Source organism: Crocodylus siamensis, chromosome 8 (assembly GCF_052110815.1).
Source record: "Crocodylus siamensis isolate JL-2025a chromosome 8, ASM5211081v1, whole genome shotgun sequence".
In the NCBI taxonomy this organism is placed as follows: domain Eukaryota; kingdom Metazoa; phylum Chordata; order Crocodylia; family Crocodylidae; genus Crocodylus; species Crocodylus siamensis.
This window is the reverse complement of record NC_143402.1, coordinates 31,033,936-31,043,467: the sequence shown is the minus strand read 5'-3', so window position 1 is coordinate 31,043,467 and position 9,532 is coordinate 31,033,936. Positions and strand designations below refer to the sequence as shown.

Sequence of the window (9,532 nt, the reverse complement as noted above, 5' to 3'; positions counted from 1 at the left end):
TGACAGGGTTGTGGATTTGCTGGTTACCCTGGCCTCTTGCATCTTGGCTTGGACATACCCACAGGTTTGTCCTCTGGGTTCTTCTAGCCCTGGCCAATCTCTTTGCCCCTGACAAACATTAATGTTAAAAGCACAATAGGATCTGATATGGGATCCCAGCAATGGCTTCTTTCCATACCATATGTATGGCAGGGGGTTGCAATTGTGGTATCTTGTATCAGATCACAGTACAGATTGTGCTGTATTGCAATGCAGGGGGAGCCCAATCCCAGGCTTCCCTTGCATAAGCAAGTAGCAAGCTTGGCTTTCCGTGCTCCCCTGACTCAAACCCAGATCAGCCTATATCTCTGGGCATCTATACACATTCTCAATGCCTGCTCTGACACATTCTAATTAGAACGTGTGGGAGCAGGCTTGATTAATCAAGTCTGCTGGAGCTTTCTAATTAGAATGCTCCAGGAAACCTCAGTATCATATGTATTCAGAAACCCTGTATTTCAAAATGGTGGTGAGGGTGCTTTAAGTAAAGCTCATTGAAGGAGTTTAGTTAAAGCATTCCCACCACAGCGCCACCATTTTGAAGTGTGGGGTGCTGAATACACAAGATACTGTAGGAGCTCCCAAGAGCTGCTCAAATTAAATCACTTCCTCCCCCACCCTGAAGCATATTTAAAGATGCCCTCTGTGGCCTGTTGGGCTTCCTTCTATTTTCATAGACTTACTGTAGTTAATTCTCCTCAGTTGCTTATTTTCCTACTCCAGCCATACCTCCTATCCTTTCCCTTGCCAGAGCACTCCCTCCACACCCCCTTTATACATGGCCTTCAGCCTGCCTTTTTTGTCCTTAAAGAGCTCTGATAATGATGCTTACTTTCCTTACAAAATGTTTTATGTTCCACTAATGAATAGTGCTTATAATAGAACTAGCTATCAAATGTTCAAAAAAAAAATACATTGAAGTCAGGGTCAAGGATCACTATACATTATATAAAACATGACAGATACCTATCTTATCTCTTTAAGAGTCATTTTCTTCAAACCCTCCAGCACAGCTCTTTTGAGAGATTTAATAATTCAACCTATAAACACAGTTTCAAATCTTCTTTTTCTAAAGGTTGGATTTGCAGGAACATGAATATTGATTGAATAAACCCATAGTAAAAACAGCCACACTTGTATATTAAAAAAAATACCCAGCAAAATTCTAAAAACTGATTTTAGATGCCTTATCAAAATAGAGAAACCAAAAACAGATAATATATGGTATCAGAAACTGGGCACCAAAGACCTCCAAATTGTGGCCATTAAAAAAATGGCCATCATGCATTAAGTTGACATGTGAATCAGTGCGGCTTGAAACAATAGAAAAATAAGTCAAACTGACACTATTCTCAGAGTCTACAATATTATCTACAATACACAGAACAGAAATAAAAGCAAAAAGCCTACTAGCACCTGCTTTAGCTCTCATGCCCTATTCACATAGGACGTGTTGTTACGTTATACCCATGCCATGACTAACAAGCTCTGTGTCTGGGGCAAGTATAGTCAAAGGTCTCCGAACTCCACTGAATGGAGAAACTACATTTTGATGAGTAAATATCTAGTACTCTTGACTCAGGCTGGTGCGATAAGACATAATTAACTGATACATAATACATTATCCCTGACCATTCAAATCCTAAACCTCTTTGATCAAGACTTAGATAACTACATTATTTGTTCAATATGCAAATGGTCAATCTTCTTAAAGCCACTAATTAAACAGTTCCCCTTTGTAACCAGCATATTCTTTGATGTGTATTTTACCAGTTGAACCCAAACACATGTCATGCTTATGCAGGGTATATCCTTTTCTTTGAAATGGATCAGACTTTTGATCCAAGTTTGAATATCAATCAGCCAGCTGGCTGTTCACGTCTGGCTATTCTTTATTGGCCAATGTTTGTAATTTATAGGTGCTCACCTGTTTCTAGAGAAAACGGCCTTCTAAAAAAAATAAGGAACCCAAATGTTTTATTTCTGCATGAATCTTTAAAAGGTATGCTTTGCTCAGAAGCAGACTAGCCCACCAAGTCCGGTGGTTTCAAATAATGAGGAGACAGACGTGAAACTTAATTTTCTTTTTGTCTGCATGTCCATTTGTCCATTTGTCTGTGTTTCCTCATTGTTTACCCCACTACCCAAACATGATAATTTTCCTATTTCATAGATAATTTACATTGAACAAACCTTTTCTTCTGAACTAAAATTTCATCAGCTACAACATAAAATGTGATATATCTGACCAAGTTAAATAGATTTTGTTGGGAACTCTGCACAAGGGCTCATTTCAGGATTTTTCTGAATCTTGAAAAAGCAGAGAAGTGATGCATGTATGCCAAAATTACCAGCCTCTAAATCAGCAGGGTTCCTATATTTAAAGAAAAGGCTTGAAATGGCAAAATATATAGTATTTTGCTATTTTATATTGAGTTTGTTGGAATGATAAGCGATGTCATAAATGATAAGCAGTGCAACGTTTTAAGTTTAAGGGCTGATTCTTTTAAAGTAAATGGCAATAGGATCAAGCCAATGATATTCATCTTGTGGACATTAAAATATTTCAGACGGTCTTTTCTTATGTCAAGGATCTTAAAATGACCTTTGTTAAAAGTGCAAATAAGTCTGCTGCTTTGATGTTTGTTAATGCTTTTAGGTTGTCTTTCTAGTTCCACTCAGTAATAATGAAACTGCATGCACTAAAGACTTAGTTATAAATGAATACTTAAATATCAAAAATAAAATTAAATTGTAATAATTCATGGTTGGCACCAAAGACCTTTCAGGATTATTCAAACTTCATTTTGCTTATATTTTTGTTTACTCAGATATTCCTGCTTCATATCAGTAACACATGCAGTGCTTTAGATTTTGACCTCTGTTTTTATTTCAGAATCTTATTGCACATGAATATAATTTATCATGAAGAGTTACAACTGATGCATGTACAATGACAGTAGTTTGTAGATTTTTTATTTATAGTTGGACTTATTTTAAGATTGACAGTTCAATTTTTTAAGCAATCCATTTCTTCCTACAGAAACATGGAAGCAACTATTGATTAGTCATGGAAATCAGTGCTCAGTTAGATATTACTAAAACTGTGGGAAATGTAGGGAAGAGGGAAAAGTGGTACAACAAGAAAAAAAGCAGATCTCAGAGACGTAAGAAGAAGTTGCCAGCCTGCCAGATCATCCGTTTAACTGAGAAGGAATTCTTCTTTTGTGGCCCACTCTACCTGTATATATAAAGTCTGCTCCTGATGATGCCTGTAATGTGCTTAAGAGCAGGATATCATAAATAATTCATTAACACTTTTCTTAAGTAAATTTGTTGCATAAGGTATCTAGGGGAGCATGGTACTTCCTTCAATTTAATAGATATTTTATGAAAAGATGCAAAAAAAGAAAAACAAAACAAAACAAAAAAAACCAAGAGAACTTTCTGCTTAGCTACTTTGCTTGTCAGAAATGTTCCACCATGGTTATTTTTCCTCTCAGTGCATTTCTAAATTGATGCACAGAGATTTGAATGAGGTTTCATTTATAAGATATAGCTGTAAAGCAATGGCAGTTATGTATGTGTCATGCAATTCTTTGGTTTGCCATTTAAATCTTGATGTTATTCAGACATATGAGATATTTTTCTGCTTTCTTTAGTGGAGTAACTGGTCACAAATATTCCATATCAGTCAATCAACTGTGTGATTTTTTTAAAAGCAATTCAACTTAATTCATAAACTTCCGATGTAGAACTGGACTTCCCTTCCCATTACTGTGTGGTTTTTTAAGCATTAAATATTTTAAGTAACTGAGAATTTAATATACGTAAATAAAGAGGTAAATTTAAAAACAAATGAAAAGACAAAATTAAAATCATTATCTTAACACTGAAAATAAAAAAAGCAGGAACCCTCCCCCACCCCCCCCAGGAATTCAGCTAAATGTCATCAACACTGAAAAAGTAGAAATGGGGGTCTTTCCTTTATACCTTAAGAGAGATATTGCATTTGAGCTAATCATTGGGTTAGCTATGCTAGGCTCACAGGGTTAATGAAAGGATTTTTCTAACTGGATTAAAACATTTAAAAAATAAATCTTCTTATATCTCAAAACTACCTTAGCCAGATAACCCCAAGTGAGTTGAGAATTTAAAAAAAAAATGTTCACTAGATATTTAATGCACTTACTTGATTTGAAATTTAAAAAAAATGTACATGGGCAACAGATAGGTGAGGAATTTGGTTTATATTAAAAAACAAGCCTCACCCTTAATCATGAGTGATTAGATCTGCTCTATATTTCCAGAGCTGAATTGTATTTTTCTTATCTGTTTCCAATGATTCCTCATTCTTTGCTAGATTTAAATGCCTGGCAAGCATCATGGCAACAGCACCCCAGAAAGTTCACCCAGAACCCCTCTGTTGCCCTCTCTCTCAGCCTGGCATATATGATTAGATTCATAGTTTCATAGTTTCTATTATTAGTGTGGCCCCACCCACCATGAGGTGAAGCCAGAACAGGTTGCCCTGGGTCTTGTCTTCATATACATTTTTGGACCTTCCCAGGGTTGTTGGTTGTAGTCATGTTGGTCTAAGGATATAGGCAGACAAGGACCATCCCAGGACTCATGACAAGAACATCTAGTTCAATTCATGAGTGGGGGATCTTTTTTTGGGGGGGGCATCTGGATATGCACACATATTGAGCAGTGGGTATAGCCCCTTCCAGTGCTGCTGGTGCCCGCTCTGAGCCCAGCCCCTGCTGAGAAGAGCTGCACAGCACCGGTTCCAGCCCACCCGCCCTGTGCCACACAGATCTGGGGATACATGCCACCCCCTTCTGGGGTGCAAGCACCAATGCGAGCCATCCCCCTACTGGCTGCACCTCCATACCATGCCCCTGCCCCACCTGTGCATCCCCTGCTCCCTCCCTCACTGTAGGGGCATTGATCTGCCCCCCTAATGTCCCTTCCCTACCTCCTCGCCTTCTGACTTACCAGCTGGAGGCAGCTCTCCATGCTACCAGCTCTGCTTCATGCTGTGCTGTGGCTGTGTGCAACACAGGCATTTATTAGCCAAATTATCAGCCCCATTGGGGTTGATACAGAAAATTTTCTTTATATTTTTATCGATCCAATATCTGACCAATGTATCAGTGCATCTCTAATATATATATATTTAATAGTTTGTACAGCTTATAAGTAGGTTCCAAAGTGCTGCTCAAAATTGTGTTTATGAAGTACCCATGCTAAAACCTGCAGCCATTTGACAAAAAGGTATCATGCATCAATTCTGGATGAACTAAGTGCTTGAGTACTATATTCAAATTGCTAAACTAAGGAACTGAAATTGCATGCTTCAGTTTTCCATTCATTCTGGCTATTTCAGAGCTCCTGGTGATAGGAGACCTGGCTGTCTTACTGATAATTCCAGGCAAATAAATGCTTGACTACATACCTATTTAAAAGGAAGAATCTGTTTCAATCCCAAGTCCTGCTTTAAGGGTGTCAGTATTTGTAGGGAATTGATGTGGAGGGGACTGAATAGTAGCACAACATCCACAATCAGTGGGCACATCTACACGAGATATTACTGAGTTGCCTAATTAGCTCTGCAGTCAAGTCTCTGCATCTACATGTGCAGCTCCACTAGGCTGTAGTAAACTAATAAACACTGCCATACACATACTATACTGTGGTGCTGTAATTATAGCATGTCGAAGCAGCTTCCCCACACATGTGCAGGCATTGTAGTCAGAATTAAAATTGACTCTAGTCCGAATTAACTAATTCTCACTGAATGAAGAAAAAAGTTAATGCAGATGAATGCAGTCCAAATTAGGCAATTTAAAATGTATTAATTAACATGGATATACAGCGTTGCTTTTAGGAAAACCAGCCCTTAGGAACTCAGATAAACATTCGTTAGGAATTTAGATAAACATTACAAATACCAATCCCCTCAAGAGAAACTTTGTTTTTTTCACACCATACAGGTTATCAGGCACAAAGTAATGCCTTTACAAAGTCATGCCAATAACATATCACCATGACTAAGTAACAGTATCTTGCCTAAGCCCCCAGGCCTGCCCAAGCACCTGGACTACTGGTCTGTGAAGAAGGGAGCAAACCCTGTTGATCATCTATTAACCCTTAACTGGAACCTGAAATTTGATTTGAACTGTGATGTGAATCAGTTAACATAATCTGGAAAATGATGAACACATCAATAAACAGCCTAAGCTAATACGTTGTGCTGCTTTCTATATACTCTAATAATCTAACCTTTGACTTGGGATTCTGAATAACTTTTTATACAAAGTGGGAATACACATGCCTTAGTTATAACAGCAGCTAGCCCCATGACGTTTTACATGAAAAGTGTAAACAATATAACTCAAATGAAGTTCATATAGAAGAAGGATCTAAAAAGCTTTTAAAAAATGGGTTATTTTACAGTGAATATTTTTTTGTTTGCAAAACCAATATATTTTAGACATGCTGCTTCCCTGGTGCCATTCCATCTGCTGCAGGAATAAGGTTTAAATATTAGACAATACATTTTAGAGCCTTTTCTAGCACTCTGGACTTTGTCAGCTTTGGCTTAACCACAAACAATTTCCCCATGGTTTAAAAGAAAAAAAGAAAAGAGAATATAAATTTAAGCCATGATCTGAAACTTTAATTGTAATTTAAGGAAATTATAATTGCAAAGGAATTTTTTTTAAAGTTGCTTCATGATGTAAATATATCTGTGTTCCATAGATTTCAATGGATTTATGCCAGGGATGAGATTCCTTTGTTTATTTAATAGGATTTCTTTATATGTAATGCCTAGAGAAGAGGCTTAGAAGTCAATAGTGTTTTCACCTGGACAGAACTCTTCTGCTGGTTAGCAAATCAAGTCCCCAAAACTCCACACTTCTTTTGGTTAACTCAATTAAAAATGGTTAATTCGATTCACACAAAATTCTGAAATCTGTTTGCCTAGAACCATGTCAAAAGAACCTTTCAGTATTCAGCATTTCTGGAAATTAGATCATTTACTGGGGTGCCTAAATATAAACCTTTAGGCAACTGGATTTGAAGGCTGGGACTTAACATCTGTTTCATTACTGAGTTGAAAAATGAATATAATCAGGGACATTGTGAGACTTAATAATATTCATAAAGAGCTTTGAAGATTCTCAGATGAAAGGAGCTATAGAAGTGCAAAATACTATTATTATTACTTTTATTTTCGTTTTTATTATATAAAAGCTGTTATTTACAACAGTGTTCCCTAAAGTATGGGTGTCAGCATGGAATGTGTCATACTCAGAAATGGGAGGAGAGGGAAGGGAGGGGACAGAAACTGGGGGAATGTGACTAAATGCATCAACTTTCTTTCTTTAGGTAGCTAAGTAGGCTATTACCCATTATGCTTGAAAGGAAAGCTGTTGAAATGTGAAGAGACTTTAAGCAATGGAAAGTCATCTGCCTGAATTTGTGAAGAGCCTAAGATCAACAGGTCTGAGATTTCATCAGTTATTTTGGTAAGTACTAATTCAGACATCCATGATATTGCTTTAAATTCCAGTACTTTTAATGATTTTACAGTTCTTCAAAACATATAGGAAAGGAAAGGAAAGGAAAGGAAAGGAAATATTTTGTTGTTTGTAGAGGCTGAGCTCATTAAATGCATTGGAGCTCTTTGAGGCTCCTTCTGTCTTTGCATGCCTCTACACGCTATCCCTGCATAGTTACGTATGTAGGCCAAACTTACTGTGCAATTCATTGCTTTTCAGGTTTTTGAGTAAAAATGCACAAAGAGAATCCACTTTCTGTTAGCAGTTTTACAGGATACTGCCCCTAAACCTAAATACAATTGTAAGTTGTCTAAGCTATTTCTGTTCATTATTCTAGCAATTTTGTATCTGATGCTTCATTTTTACATTTGGATACTGTTCCATTTTCTAGGCCATTGTGTGATACTGTTGATTATCATGCAGATTCTGTTGTAGAATAGAATAGTAGAACTCTACAACTGTAATTGTAAAATAATTCTGGGATTGTAGAAGAGTTTCTATAGTACAAGTTTGTATTTGACATTTTCTGTTCGGATGCCAGTCAATTTCTAAGTATATGCAAGTTCTCTCTGAGGAAGTAATTGGATGAAGGTGGTGGTCATCATGCAGACATGGTTTACTTTGCATGATTATTTATATAGCATAGGTGACTGTTTAATGCTCACTGCTAGTCCCATAGAGTTTGCAATCACCCAGAGCCAAGGAGTCTGACAAAGGTTGTATTGTTTCCGTGTCTGAGTTCTAACTGATCAACACTGAATATGAGCCTCAACACAGTATAACAGTTAATGACAACTGACTCTTGTGAGATCCCCATACTTTTGACATGCAATATTATTGCATTGATTTCACTTGAATTGCTGCTTAGCAAATGTAGATAGAGGGTGCATGTACACGTGACGCTATATAGCTACAGTGACATAACATTGGCAGGCACAAACCATGACACCACAGCTATCTTGCTATAGCAGTGTGCTTCCTTGATATAGTGCATCATTCTGGTGACATAGCACCTACCAATTACTGTGTGCCATTAACATGATGTAGTAATGGCTTTTACTGTGACATCATTTAGTACTAATGAAAGGAAGGTACAGTAACAACAGCACCACAGGGGCATGTGTAGATGGGCCCACTGTTTAGTATGTGGTTTTGGGGGTTTGTTTTTGTTTGTCTTTTTGTGCAGTAAACAACAAAATTAAGAACTATAATATAGGACACCTTCATAGGTTAGATACTTGCTTTAAACTTACCCGTAAGCAGGAGAATGGAATAATCAAAATGTTCAAAAGATAGTATTTTCTGTAATTGGTATACTGTTCTACATCACGCCAGAACTTCTCTGTATCTTCTCATTTTCCCTTTCCCTAAAGGATCTAGTTATTTTCCCTTTTCCTCCAGATATCACCAAAGAACTTTCTTTCCTCTGTATTGGTAAGATGAGGCAATCTCTCTCTCTTTTCTCTCTCTCTTTCTATTTCTATTCCTTACTAACAAGAACCAAATTTTGAGGAAACTGGATGCTACTAGAGCAGAAGCAAAGAAATCCTCTTGTTTTAGTCCCCTTCTGTATTCCACTTTCACTTCTCGTTATTAGTCCTTTTGTTTCTTTCTGGGAGATAAGTCATGTTAGTATTTTAAACTCCATTGGGAAATGGGTAGACTCAAGATGGAAAGGATTGCAATGCTGGAAAGCATAAGTGCTGCCCTCAGCTAGTCCTTTGACATAATTTTGAGATCGGTTTATGACATGATTTCTTGTGTTAGTAGAGGACTGAACCTGATGTCCTGGGAGGTCCTTCTGGTCCTCTTTATCTGTGTTTATACAGAGGCATGGGAAGAATGCACCAGAAAGTTCCTCTCTCATTCTTCCCTTACTAAGCAACACACAGGAACAGCAGCAAGGCAGTAATGCAGGCAAT

At 37.4% G+C, this 9,532-nt stretch overlaps 1 long non-coding RNA gene across 1 annotated transcript in view; it reads left to right on the top strand.

The window, feature by feature from the left end:
- The first annotated feature begins 7,455 nt into the window (after positions 1-7,455).
- LOC149858254 (uncharacterized) overlaps positions 7,456-9,532 on the top strand; it is an 86,601-nt gene continuing 84,524 nt past the window's right edge. The window contains exon 1 of the long non-coding RNA XR_016443965.1: positions 7,456-7,577. This is a non-coding gene — a long non-coding RNA (uncharacterized LOC149858254). The remainder of the gene's footprint in view (positions 7,578-9,532) is intronic.